This window comes from Emydura macquarii, unplaced genomic scaffold (genome assembly GCF_026122565.2).
Source record: "Emydura macquarii macquarii isolate MOO-44397 ecotype Brisbane River unplaced genomic scaffold, CSIRO-AGI_Emac_v2 contig_3345, whole genome shotgun sequence".
NCBI lineage: Eukaryota > Metazoa > Chordata > Testudines > Chelidae > Emydura > Emydura macquarii.
The window spans coordinates 7,200,373-7,214,309 of NW_027133482.1; the positions used below are offsets into that span (position 1 = coordinate 7,200,373).

Here is a 13,937-nt window from a genome sequence, read left to right on the forward strand (position 1 = left end):
TAAAAGTAATTTGAGAATTGAATGCACCAACATACCAGAACTGAGACACATTCTGGGGATGGTAAATTACCTTGGTAGATACCTACAAGACCTTGCTATGGTGACAAAACCAGTGAATGAACTGTTAAAGTCCAACACACCTTGGTTATGGAGGTCAAATCAAGACATGGTATTCAGAAAGGTAAAAGAAGTGATCTCAGCAGCTCCAGTTCTCGGGTACTACGATGTGAACAAACCCATAGTTGTCAGTGGGGATGGAAGCAGCTCTGGCCTAGGTGGTGTATTGTTGCAACAACATGGCTCTCAGTGGAAGCCAGTTGCATTTTGCTATCACACACTCACAGAAGCAGAAAAACAACATGCACAGATTGGCAGGGAGTGCCTGGCAAGTATATGGGTATGTGAGAACTTTTACAGCTCTCTGTGTGGACTGGATTCATTTACACTGATAACAGATCATAAACTGCTTCGGACCCTCATCCATGGAAAAGACCTGGATCAAGCACCACTGAGATGCCAACATCTATTGCTAAAGTGAATGCGATTTAACCCCATTGCTAAATGTGTTTCTGGGGAAGCTCTGGCAGTAGCAGACACACTGTCATGGAACCCAGCATCGCACTCAGCTACCCGTGAGTTCGAAGATAATGTTGAGGCATACATGGACACGTACAGACCAGTGTCAGAAAAGAGACTACTCCAGCTACAAAAAGCAACCCCGCCAGACACACAACTGGAGGCAGTTCTAAGTTACACAGGGGGCGACTGACCCACATATCTGAAGGACCCTAAGGAAGTGACATGAGACTACTTTGTGATGCATGGACAATGAAGCAAGACAAACAGACTCATGATTATAGGTGGTTGCATCGTAATTCCAAATGAAAGGATAGGCGGAATCCTAAACCGCATCCTGGAGGGATCTCAAGGATTTACTAAATATCACGAATGGGCCAGACAGTCAGTGCAGTGACCAGGCATCAGCTAGGACATAAAGAATAAAGTATCTGCATGTGACCATTGCAGAGCTAAGAGACCAACACAACACAACAAACCTTTTAATAACAACACCTCTGCCAGCCAGGCCTTGGAAGAGACTAGCTGCAGATTCAGAGGACATCATCACCTAGTCGTGGTAGACTATTTTTCTAGGTATAACATGTCACAATATAGAGAAACGGAAGTGCACTTTTGCTCACTTTGGTATTCCAGAACGACTAGTGATGGACAACGGATCACAATTCACTGCAGCAGAATTTCAGTCGTTCCAAAGGAAATAGGATTTTGATGATATTCCTAGCAGCCCATACTACCCACAAGCAAATGGCTCTTCCAAGCTACAGATCAACACCAATAACAGCTACTGGAGATAGTCCAGCACGACTCCTGATGAGAAGACAAAGCAAAACTACTGTTCCGGTTTATACTCTCCGAAGCGGATTGAGGTCACTTAGGTCTGGTCTACACTGCTGACTGACATCGGGGTAACTGTGTCGCTCAGGGGTGTGAAAGATCCACACCCAAGTGACGTAGTTATAACGACCTAACTGAGCTTGTCCTGTCGACACAGCTACCGCCTCTCAGAGAAGTGGATTGACAGCCAGATGACCAAGTTGTTACACGTTCGGGTCATGGAACTAGAAAACTAGAACGATTCAGAGAGTCTTAACAGACAGATCCGGACTGAACTTTAAAGCCAGCATGACAGTGTGAAGGAAGGAAGGTAGAAAGGGAGACCTAATGGAATATTAAACAGCATTGCGTAGTTCAGCCACTAGGTAGCAGCATGCACAACACATCTGACGTGCGCAAACAGCAGCTCTCCCTGACAGGGCATTGAAGGGGCTGGTAGGGGAACACACCTGGTGAGTCTCTCTGAGAAGGAAACGCTGTAGCCAGCCCTAACCTGACCTGCTAGGAGCAGCCCTGCAACCCACCGTGTACAAGGAGCACATGACAGAGCCGGTCTAGTATTGTTACTGTTCGTGTTACCATCATCACACCCAGACACCCCACCCAGAGGTAACTACTAGGTGCTGCACGTATGCAGGATGAGAAGCAGACCCAGCCCTGAAGAAAGAGCTGACAAGGCAAAGGGTGGGAGAAAGAAAGGGGTGTTAGCCCCATTTTACAGATGGAGAATTGAGGCTCATAAGAGTGTGATACAAGGATTGTACGGCAGCCGGTCCGTCTGGTGTCAAAGACCAGGGAGACATGGTGAATGTACGGCAGCCGGTCCGTCTGGTGTCAAAGACCAGGAAGACATGGTGAATGTACGGCAGCCGGTCTGTTGGGTGTCAGAGGTCAGTGTCCATATGCCCCTGTGAATAACACATTTGGGCCAAGAGTTTTGCAACTGGCTGCCCAGAGCCAGCCCCTCTGTCTGTATTTAGGTGCATGAGTGAGATCCCGGTGTCCAGGTGCTGACTGTGAAGCTGCCCTGCCAAGCCCGGGCACCAGCCGCAGGCACTGCTAAGGAGCAGGGCACAAACCACACAGCGGCGGTGAGTTCTGGGCTTAGGTTTCACCGACCAAGTGTCAAGGGTAACTCCACAGGCACCAGAACAGCCTCAACGTGGAGTCACAGACACTCCCCTGGGGTAGGCCGATTTGTCTCGCCACCCAGCTGAGCCTGCCTTTGTGACAGATGGTCCCTCCCAGCCAGGATCATAGCAACATTCAGGTTACTCCCAGTCCCAAAGGACCCATCACTTACCCCAGGTCAGTGGCACCTCAGAGCTCACACCAAAGACAGCGCTTGTGGCCAGTCCTATAATAAACTATCGACAGATTCATTAACTAGGAAAAAAAACCAAAGCGGTATTTACAAGGTTGAAGCACGTAAACACAGATACAGAAATGAGTTCTGATCTTTACGTTTCAAAAGGTAAGAGAAGCTTCTATAATAAGTGATCTCTGTTTTTCTTTTAGACCTAAGCTGCTGGGGATCCCTTGCTTATGCCTAGAAATCTTGCCCCCCTGAATCCAATCAGCATAGAGATCCAGGCCAGTTCCTGTAGGGGAGTCTCCGAAGGGCCCAAGCCAGGGGCATGCACAGGTAGGGACAAGCAGGGGCACGGGCCCCCCCAGTAATTGGCAGAGGCACAGAACTCCTCCCGGGGTCAGGGTGTGGGGACAGTGAACTCCTCTAGCCATGGGGGGAGAGCCAGCTCCTCTGGGGTTGGAGGGTGGGGGAGCCAGCCCCAGGGCTGTGAGGGGACGGGGGGGGGGGGGGAAGAAAGCGAGCTCCTCCGGCCCCCAGGCTGCAGGGGCACAAAACGTGCCTCTCCCAAAGCGGCCAAATTTGTATCCCTGTGCCCGTCCCTGGACCTGGCAGGTTCCAACAAACCCCCATTGTGGGGCGTCGGATCCCCAGGTCCCGTTGTTCGGCATGCCATGATAGTTGTGTGTGGGGGGGGTGACGTGCACCCTCCCTTCCTGGTGACATGCAGATGCCAGCTGGTTCTGTCCATCCCTCTAGGATCCAAGAGCTCCTGGCCCAGGCACCCTGGTGTCTGACTGACATGAACTCGGGGCCTCTGGAGCGGACTCAGCGCTCTGACAGGCGCGGCCGCGGCTCCCCTGGCAGCCCTGTGCAGACACGGCCGCTCCCTGGGGCCTGGGAAGGGGAGAGCTGAAGTGGCGGCTGGTTTGGGCAGGGGCCATGAGGCCAGCGGGGTTGCCACCAATGTGCTTGCCTTGGACAGGGGCCTGCAGCCTCAGCCAGGCCTTGCGGCTCCGCAGCTGTGGGGACCTGGGGCCTGGCCAGAGGGCCGGGCAGCCTTGCTCACGTGGGCCGGCAGAGGCTAAGAGGGCCGGTCCAAGCCCTGGGGGCAGAGCCGCTAGCCAGGGCAGTGCCAGCATGGCCGGCAGGGAGCCATGACCTGGGCAATTTAACATGAGATGGGAATGGAGGGAGGGTCCATCCTCCATGGACCAGAGGGGAGCTGCGTACAGGGCAGGGGGGGGGCACTGTGCCCCCATGGAGAGCCCCAAGAAAGGCACGGAGAGCAGCTAAGGGGGGAGGAACTTGGAAGCCCTAAAGCTGTTCTGCTGGGGACGTCCTCCCTCCTCCGCCCCACACGCAGGCTGCCTCTCCTCCCTGGCTTGGCACCACCCGCATCTGCTGGGGTAACCCCCCTCCCAGATCTGAGCATCAGTGTCCTCAGGGGCCAGCTCTCCGTGCTGCCAGTTCCCCAGTGACGCAGGCCTGGCTCCCTTGGGGCTGCGAGGGCTTTCGAGTAGCCCAGAGCTAGAGAAGTACTTTCCAGGGGGCATCTGCAGCCAACAGGCACTGGCTAGTGTGTATGTGGGCGCCTCTGGCCAGGATAGAATAAGACTTGGTCAGCTGTGTGTCCAAGGCCCTATACTGCTAACAGCTGCTGGAGATTGTCCTTTAGCTCAAATGCAAAGGCCCTGGGCTATAGGTGGACGAATCAGCTGCTGTCTCTGCTGCTGCTGCTGGGACGTTCGTGCCCTGTGGTGCAGCAGAGTGCCAGCGCCGCGGTGGCATCCGGGGAGGCCAATGATTAATGGACCAGCCTGCGTACCACAGCCTGGTTCTCCACGCGTCAGGCTTGAACGCCCTTGCTGGATTCACTCCAGACCCCAGCAAGTTTGGACACAGCAGCCTCTGAGCAATCCCCGGGCCAGCATCCTGTCCTCTCCTCCGCTTTCCCTCCCGTTCCACCGCTGCCCAGAGCGGGATTCCTGCACAGCACGGTGCAAGGAGCTCGGACGCCGTTCCTTTAAGAACAATCTTGGCTGGCTGCATCCTGGGGAAGGGGCGCAGGAAGCCACACAAGCTGCGCAGATGTGGCCTGAGCTTGAACCTCTCCCCAGCTCTTTGGGGAAATGAATAAAAGCTCTGGCCCTGCTGCTGACTCAGGAGAAATCAAACCACGGAGCCACGTGCTCGGATTCTGCTCCATGGAGCGGCCCCCACGGCTCGGGGGAAGCTCTGGCCTGTGTCTCTCCACGTCCTGATCCAAGTCCCGCCGCAAGCCCTGACTCCGGACTGGCTCCACCAACCACAAAGAGCCCTCGACCCCCACCCCGTCTGCCCCAGGGGTGACAGCAGCTGGAACAACACTGGTCAGCAAAGCAAAGTCAAGCCCTCAGCCTGCCTCGTCCCCCTTAGCCTGCTTCCCACGTGCAGCTGCCGTTACAGCAGGCTGCGCCGTAGCGGCGCCGGACTCCGTGATGATTAGCAGACCAGACAACGAGAGCGAAACCTGCCATCAGCTGCAAAGTTCAAAGGACACCCCTGAAGGCAGCCAGACCTCACGGTCCTTTGCCAGCCCTCTGCACTCCACAGACCAGGCCAGGGATCTCCCAAGATTGAGCACTTGCTCAGGATTTCTAGCCCACCCGCCCCCTTGTTCCAGATGGAGTGGTGATAGCCACCATGCTTTTACCCCTGGCGTCCTCTAGATGAGCCCTAAACTGGCTGGTGTTTCTGTGCACCACTGCCTTCTGCTGGGTGGAAAGGGGGCTGCCCAACTGTGTGGCCTAGGGCCTGTACTGTAATGGTTAAGAGATTCTCCCTGTCTAAGGCGGTTGGGGCTGTCGACGTGGGTTGCTCTGAGAGCTGTCCCTACTGTCAGCAGGGTGTCATGGCTGTGGTGGGCGACACGGTGACACCCTGCACGCCAAGGTGGCAACGGATTTGTTACATGAATGGGGCATAATCTGTCTTGGGATAGCGTCTCCTGGGATAGTCTGGGGCGCTGCAGTGCAGGGGTGGCTGGGGCGCCATGCCCATAGGGAACCCCTGTTAGCAACACACCGTACTCAGCTGCTGCTAGCATTTTCAGTGGACCCATGTCAGTCATCTTGGGGTGCTTTGGAAAGGCTCCTTCTGTGCTGGGCTGCTCCGCGGAGTCCTGCTGATGGGGAGAAGCTCCCCAGGAATGAGCACGTGCGCCCTGCACAGTTTGCGGGGGGCAGCTGCCCAGGCATGGCTCCCAGGCCTGGGTGAGCTGCTCTCCCAGCACCACAGCTGAGAACGGCACCCAGGGCGAGACAGGCAGTGCTCTCTGCCTCCCGTCATCCTGAGCAGGGCAGGACCCCCTGCCACACGCGCACAGGCCCTGCTGCCCCTTCTCTGCGCTGCTGGGCGCTGGGCTCGGCCCCTCGGGAGAGACACGGCCTGAAATGCCCCTCTCGCCTGCCCCAGTCCTCCACATCCCTTGGTCACGCTCTGCGTGCTGTCATGGGGCATCCCGGAAGGCAACCAGGCCCTGAAACAGCTCGGAGGGGGAGAGGGAAGGCGGGAAGGGGAACCCTATAACTGGGAGGCCGTATGCGTGTGCGTGTGTGCGTGTGTGATCTCCGGCCACTGGAGGGCATCAGAACTGTTCAGCTGTGTGTCACCAACCCCATACCGCTAACAGTGGATGGAGATTCTCCTGTATCTCAGCCTCTGGGCCCATGCATTCGCAGCAGGAGGAAGTGAGTGCTGTCCCCGCCACGCTCTCAGGGGCTGCGGGCGCCAGCCCCCGCTTAGGCAGGACGTCAGCCGCGTGGCAGCGGGCGCCGGACAGGCGCCGGGAATGAGCCTGACAATGTGCGTGAGGGCCCGGGGCCACGCTGGCGCGGGGGTGTTTGTGGGGCTCTCCTCGGCCACGTGTCAGACCCAGCAAGTTGTGACTCTCCTGCGCCCCGTGGGCAACGCTGGGCATGCAGCGCTCAGAGCGGCTGCCCGGGCTCCTGTGCCACTGCGGTGCTGCCTCCCCCCGGCATGTCGATTCCAGCTCGCAGGGGCCACCCACGGGTTGAGGCGCCTGCACCACGCAGGCAGCTGGAGCCCCTCGGCCCAGGGCATGGGGCTGGCTGTCTTGCCCCGGGGTGCTCCCATCCCCCAGGAACTGAAGGCTGGGCTGCAGAACTCAGGAACCTCAACCCCCCATGTGATTTGTCAAACCTCTGAGCGTGGGGCTGTAGCTGAGGTTTAAATGCGGGCAAAGGGCTGGTTAAAAACTCTCCTGCTCCAGCTCTGCACACAGCCCAGACGCAGATCCTTGTTGACGTCAGCCCTCTCAGTCCCTCTCTCTTCTCTGGGGTCTTGTGCCATGAAACAGACTGTAATAAATATGGAGCCGCCTTGGACCTCATGGTACGGCCGTCCTCTCTGTCTTCACTCAGCCCTTCACGGTAAAAGTGGGCTCAGACTGAGCTCGGAGACTTCTCTTCCCCAAGCACAGGTCCTTGCATATTGAGCTAAAGGAGAATCTTCATTAGTGATTAGCAGTATGGAGTCTATGACACACCGATGAGCAGTTCTGATTCTAACCAACAGAGAACAACAAAGTGTCACACGTGCACGCTAGCAAGTTCATGTCCCTAGCCTTTTGGCCCTGCTTGCGCTGTGCAGGACTGTGAAATGTCGAACAACAATGAAATCATTTAAGTAAAATAAACACTGAGCTTGCGAGGGGCCTATGTGGGCACATGAGATGGAGCCCCAGGAACAGAACCGCTGTGATATTTTTGAGGCGCTAAGCTGTGGTTTGGTATTTCAAGTGACAACTTCAGCCTTCCAGGAGCCGGACGCAGTCTCCGTTACCGTCTGGTCGCAGTGGAGAACCGGAGGAATCCTGGAGGGATTGAGACACGTGCAGGAGGGGAAAAAAATCTGGCGTGAAGTTACATAAGGAGGGGGAGTGTGTGTTTTTGTTGCAGAGGGAGGGAAAGAAAACAGGAAAGGGCAGTGGAGAGGAATTCCAGCATTTCTCAGGAACACTTCCCTGCCCCCACGCACAGCGCCTTCGGGCAAGGGGCTCAGCGTGCGCTCCCTGCATGAATTAGGCCTCCTGGCTCCGCGGCGGGAGGCACAGGCCTTGCGAGCGTCCCTTGCTAGCTGAGCGGTGCTGAGCGGAGCCAGCTGGAGTTCGAGGTGCTCAGAGGTCAAAGATGGAGGGAAAGGATGGGGCTGTGGCTAGGGCACTGGGCGGACCTGGAGCTCTGCCTTCAATCCCTGCTCTACCGTGGCCTCTCTGCCTTAGCTCCCCGTCTGTACAATGGGTGCAGCGATCGGCCTGGGCCGTCTCTTTAGACTGAGGGGCCTTTGGGGCAGGGGCTGCCGTTCAGAGGGTACGTGTGCAGGGCCCTGTGTTGGCTGTGGCCCGCGGGCGCTGCTGGGAGGCAAATAACACAGGCCGTTACACGCAAACCACTGTGTGAAAAGCAGCCTGCTAAGGGGCCACCTGCCAGAACTAGGGCTGCCCCAGACTGGGGTACAGGCTGTGACGACATGAGCACAGGCTAGTTCCTCCCCAGGCCCCTGCCTCTTTGGCGGCGCAGAGGGAGGGTAGCTTGCAGCTGTTCCATCCTTGGTTTTCTGGTCACTGCTCAGTGGGTGGCCCCAGGCCGGCTCTACCACCCACTCGACCCTGCTCTGAAGACAGAAGGATTAACGCCCTCCTGGGTTTTGCTGTGCCATCCCGCACTGCAGTATCTCCGTGCACCACAAGCACTAGGGAGCTTAGCGTCCCCACGCCCCTGGGAGGTGAGGGGGACGATCAGATCCCCAGTTTCCAGCTGGGGCGCGGAGGCGCACGGAGATACAGGTCCGAACTGTCCACCGATTCTGAGTGCCCGATTTCAGACACCTGGGCCCTGATTTTCCGCGCACTAAGCAGTACCCGGCATTCTCTGCGTCTGTCGCAGCAGTGAGCACTCGGCACGTCTGCCGCTCAGGGGCTCAAGTCAGGCACCCTGAAAACGAGGGACACACAGCGAGCGACCACCCGTTACAGCAGCTTGCCCAGCAGCGCCCAGGCAGAGGCAGGAATAGATTCCCCTTCCCCGGGCAGCGTTCGACTGCCTCGGCCGTGAGCCCAGCCTCTCTCTGCAGGCAGCCCCGGGACAGCAGCCTCTCACTGCACAGCCCCGGCTCTGCCCCGGAGCAGGACCCCCCTGGGCATGATTCTAGGGGCTCTTCTCTGCAGGCTCTGACTCCGCAGGCATCGCCGTGGGACAGGATGCCTTCCCACAGCGCACTGAGCAGAGTGGCTGACATCTGCCGTGCGCGGTTTGCTCTGAGACGTGCACACAGCGAGTGGTCATTTGTGCGTGTGGTGTCAGCGAAGCCAGGCCACAGGGACGCCAGCACTCGGGAGGTCTGTGGTGTGGTGGCCCTTAGTGACTTAGTCTGGGACCAGCCCCCAAGAAAGCTGCTGTTCAGATGATCTTTCCCCTGCCGGCAGAGTTCCCCGGGGCAGCGTTCTCAGCCACCCTCTGCACCCCGGGCCCGGGGAATATCCCGACTGTCTAGTCTCTGGGGGGCCAGTGTCGGGAGCGACGGACGGGTCTGATGTGCTCACGGGTGCCTGTGTTGCTGCAGCGTCTCTCCTAACTGGAGTTTCTGAAGCACTGCAGGTTTCATGCCCAGGTATGTCCCGTGGCTGGAGTCCAGCTGCGAGGGGCCGCGGGTTTCTAGAACTCACACCAGGTCAGGTCCGCCAGGACGGGACGGAGTCTCCTAGCAACTGGAGAGGTAAGAAACCATTACTGACAGGCGTGGCTCGGTGCGAGCTCAGCCTCAGCGAGGAATCCAGGGGCCTCCCCTGAACTACAGACTGGACTGACGCATAGTGACCCTGCAACTGCAAACTGCTCCGCGGCTTTCCTCTGCCCACGGCTTCACCGCCGCTCGCGCTCTGCTTCAGCCAGCTCCTCCTCACCCCTGAGCCGCGCTCTCCGGGCACTGGGCCATGCTGGCGGCTGTGGTGTGTCCGTGTGGGCCGAAGGAGAGGTGGAGCTGTGTGTCCTCTGCGTGCTGCTGGCACTTGAGGCCACGGCCTCTGACCAGCTTCGCCTCCTGGTTGCATGTGGGTGTTGAGTAAGACCGGAGAGAGAATTCATCCTCCTGGGACTCCGCGGATGAGGGGTCCAAGGAGGGAGGGGCAGTTTCCCATCTCTCCGCAGGAAGGACTCAAACCATCCTAGTGCCTTCCCCTGGCCCTGCCACCTCAGCAGGACCCCGCGGGCGACAGTGTCGAACGCTGCAGAGGGGCCCGGGGAGATGAGAATAGATGTCCGACCCTGGCCGCGGACAGGAGATCAGCGTCAGAGCCACTGCCCTGCCCGTGTTCTGCCACAACATCACACTGGGAGCTCACATTTGATTGATTATCCACCACACCCCCACATCCTGCTTCCCAGGATAGAGCCCCCCATCCTGTAAGCAGGGCCAGAATTCTTCCTTCCCAGATGTCTACATTCACATTTAGCTTTATGAAAACAAATAGTGTTTGCTAGTTTCCAGTCTACCAAGCGATCCAGCTCGCTCTGTGTCAATGACCCTCTCCTCTTTACTATTTCCCACGCCCCAATTTTTGTGTCACCTGCAAACTTTATCAGTGTTGATTTCAGGTTTTCTTCCAGGTCACTGATAAAAGTGTTAGATAGCGTAGGGTGAGGAACCGACCCTGGGGGACCCCGCTGGAAACCCAACCACTCTATCACAATTCCCCATGGCTTGTTACATTTTGAGATTTATCAGTTAGCCAGCTGTTAATCCAGTTCATGTGCGCCATGTTAATTCTATATTATCAGATGGACAGCAGCCTCTCCGGCCTCTCTCGCCTCCATGCCAGAACTAAGGTAACATCGGCAACAACAACCCAACTCCAGTATGCGGATGATTGTGCTGCAGTTGCACACTCAAAGGAGGATCTGGACTAGATACCTCCCGAGGTCCCTTCCAACTCTAATAGTCTATGATTCTGTGATCTACAAACAGCCCTTAACTGCTTCCTAAAAGCCAAGGGCTAATCCTGAACATGAGCAAAACAAAAGTTCTCCACTGGCCTCCCGGTCAATCGTCAGACCCAGCAAGGAAGATCTACGCTGACCGAGAGGAACTAGGAAAGGTAGAACACTTTGCCTACCTAGGCAGCCATCTCTCACAGAGGGCAAATACAGATGTCGAGATCCAGCACAGAATCTCCGGTGCCAGCCGTGCCTTGGCAGACTGTCTCGCCGGGTGTTCAACAACCACGACATCAGAACACACAGTAGACTCTTCGTATACACAGCAGTGGTAATCCCGACTCTCCTCTATCACTGTAAGACCGACAGAAAACACCTGAAAACCTGGAGCGCCAGCACCAGCACTGTCTCCGAAAGATCCTCAACATAAAGAGGGAGGGTCGCTGTACTAACGGCAATGTCCCCATGGAGACCAACTTCTTCAGTGCTGAGGCCCTGATTAACCAGCACCAACGTACGTGGAGCAGGCACTGCGTGCACATGCCTGATGCACGCCTACCCAAACAATTGCTGTGCGCCCAACTCACCAACGGAGAAAGGAAACGGGGAGGCCAAAGGAAATGTTTTGAAGACACTCTCAAGACAAACATCAAGCGATGTGGCATTGACACCACACTCTGGGAGATGGCAGCCCAAGCCAGGGCTAACCTGGCGAAGACTTGGCAGAAGGAACGACCACGTCTGAGGAAAACCGCCTGGCTCTGGTTGCAGAAAAACAACAGAAAAAAAGTCATGCAGCAATCGTGGCCCAACCCTGCCTCCACCACCACCTGCAGTGTCTGCCAACGAGTCTGCGGCCCAAGGATCAGACTCCTCGCTCACCGAAGGACCCGTATAAAATAAACCTGGGAAGGAGATCGGCCTTGACCCCAAGGGATCGACGACGACGACGACAAATTGCATATCGGTCGAGTTTTCTAATCAACATGCCAGATGTACTGCGCCGAACACCATGCAGAGTCTAAGGACATTACCTCAGCGCTACTACCTCTGTCAGCCAATGACTTCAAACCAGTGTAATGTCGGGTTGGCAAGAAGGTAACAATGTCCCGATCCTACCTACCACCATCAGACAAAGAAACAGATCTTAAGATGTTTGAAGAAAACTTTGTCTGATAGTGTCCGGAAGGTGGTTGTAAAATCTGCACTTCTTGTTTTGTCTTTATGGCCACACTTCTCTAGTGTGTATCTGCGTGATTTCTGGCTGGTGCTTTGATCGGTTCTGTCTGTTGCATAACTAAGCGTGCACTATTTAAATCAGTTAAGGTGGCGGGGTGTGATTGGTTAAAGGACTATTTCGTAATGGGCTAGGATTGGTGTTGTGTAGTACTGTAGTTCAAAATGATTGGCTAAGGAACCGCGAAGCAGGACCCAAGTTTTAATGATATAAACTGAGGTCCAGAAGGACGTTTTTTGGAATCTAACTCCAGGACACAGCCCAAGATCAGAGCTGCCAGACCTCAACACCCGGCCAACTGTACCGTGCAGAAACTCGAGTCCCCAGATGATCTAATCCTGATTGGCCACCAGGAGAAGTTTGTCTGCCTCGTTGGGAGTGGTGAGCATTGTATGCGTAGCGTGTGTATTCTGTGTTGGTAATTGTTAATAGAGAATAAGGATATTACAGTGTAAGGCTCCTTCACTGGTAAAAGATCCTGCAAACCCACAGAGAATTACGCCCGGAGCACTATGGATTGGAAACGGTGGGTACTTCAATTAACCAGGTTACACCCGGAGCCCTATGGCCTGGGAATGGGTGACCCTGAGCCCTAGAGTGTGAATTGGGTAAGGGTAGGTGCCTTTCCCCCGGAGCCTTATGGATTGGGAAAGGGTCAGGGTGCTTTAACCGGGTTATGCCTTGAGCCCTACGGATAACGGTGTGCGGGTAACAGTATCAGCTGCTCCATTATCACGATCAAATCGATGTCAGGTTGACAGGCCGTTAGTTACTCAGGTCAACCCTTTTACCTTTTTTAAAAATTGACACAACTTTTGCTTTCTTCCAGTCTTCTGGAACTACCCAGTGCTCCGAGGCGTATTGAAAATCAACATGAATGGTCCAGCGAGATCCTCAGCCAGCTCTTTTAAAGCTCTTGGACTTGCTGATTTAAAATGTCTGACTTTAGTAGCTGCTGTTTAACATTCTCAAGAGATACTATTGGACTAGAAAGAGTGTTAATGCCATATGATGCGACTCCCTCATCTGCTTTTTTCTCCCAAATATGAAACAGAAATATTTCTTGAACACTTCTGTCTTTTCTGCATTATTATTGATAATTCTACCATTTCTATCTAGTAACAGACCTATCCCGTTTTCGGTATTCTTTTTGTTCCTAATATATTTAAAGAACTTATTGTCCTTAACTCTGCTGGCCATAGCTTTCTCCTGGTGTCCCTTGGCTTCCCTTATGAATTTTCTTCAGTTCCTAACTTCTGATTTTTATTCATTACTATCAACTTTCCCTTCCCTCCACTTGTTATATATTATTTTTTTATTTTGTGCAGCTGCCTTCACTTCCCCTCTAAACCAGGCTGGCTTTTTAATCAGAACAACCTTCTTTCTTCATTGTGGCTTTTTGGGCATCCAGTAAGGTGTTCTTAAAAGATTGCCAATTTCCCTTCACATTTTTCTGAAACCAAGACCGAGTATGCCAGGCCCATTTCCGTCCTCGGGTGCGCTGGCGCAGGCTCCACTGAAGGAACTGCGTGAATAGTGATGTTTAACCCTCACTGCTGCACATCCTCAGAGGCGTGCAGGACTCTGTGTAGACAGGACACATGCCCCCCGGGGGGGTTGAGGCCACAGAACTTTCACTCTAACACAGGGTTAGCACCTTCCATCCAAGAAACCCAAAGCGCCTCCCAAGCACTAGCAGATTAACACCCCCTCCTAGCAGGCAGAGGGAGGATGGCCCAGTGGTTTGGGCACAGGTCTGGGTGTCCCTGGTTCCTCTGCTGCCGCCCCCAGCAAGTCACACAGACTCAGGTCCTCAAGAATACTGAGGTGCCTTAAGCCCATTGATCTGCAGTCTGTCTGGGCCTCGGGCCCGTCTGTCCAGTGCGGATAACGGCCCTGCCCTGCCGCCCAGGGAGTGCGGAGCTGTCGCTGTGGCAATGGGGATCTTCGCCAAGGGAAATCCCATTTTACAGAAGAGGGAGCT

The 13,937-nt window shown here is 55.3% G+C and overlaps 1 protein-coding gene and 1 long non-coding RNA gene across 2 annotated transcripts in view; both read left to right on the forward strand.

The window, feature by feature from the left end:
- LOC137143659 (probable N-acetyltransferase camello) overlaps window positions 1-13,937 on the forward strand; it is a 189,690-nt gene that overhangs the window by 143,863 nt on the left and 31,890 nt on the right. The gene's annotated exons all lie outside the window — the stretch shown is intronic.
- On the forward strand, window positions 11,227-13,015 carry LOC137143677 (uncharacterized). The gene is made up of 2 exons (XR_010917230.1): window positions 11,227-12,334; window positions 12,783-13,015. It is a non-coding gene; the product is annotated as an uncharacterized lncRNA (long non-coding RNA).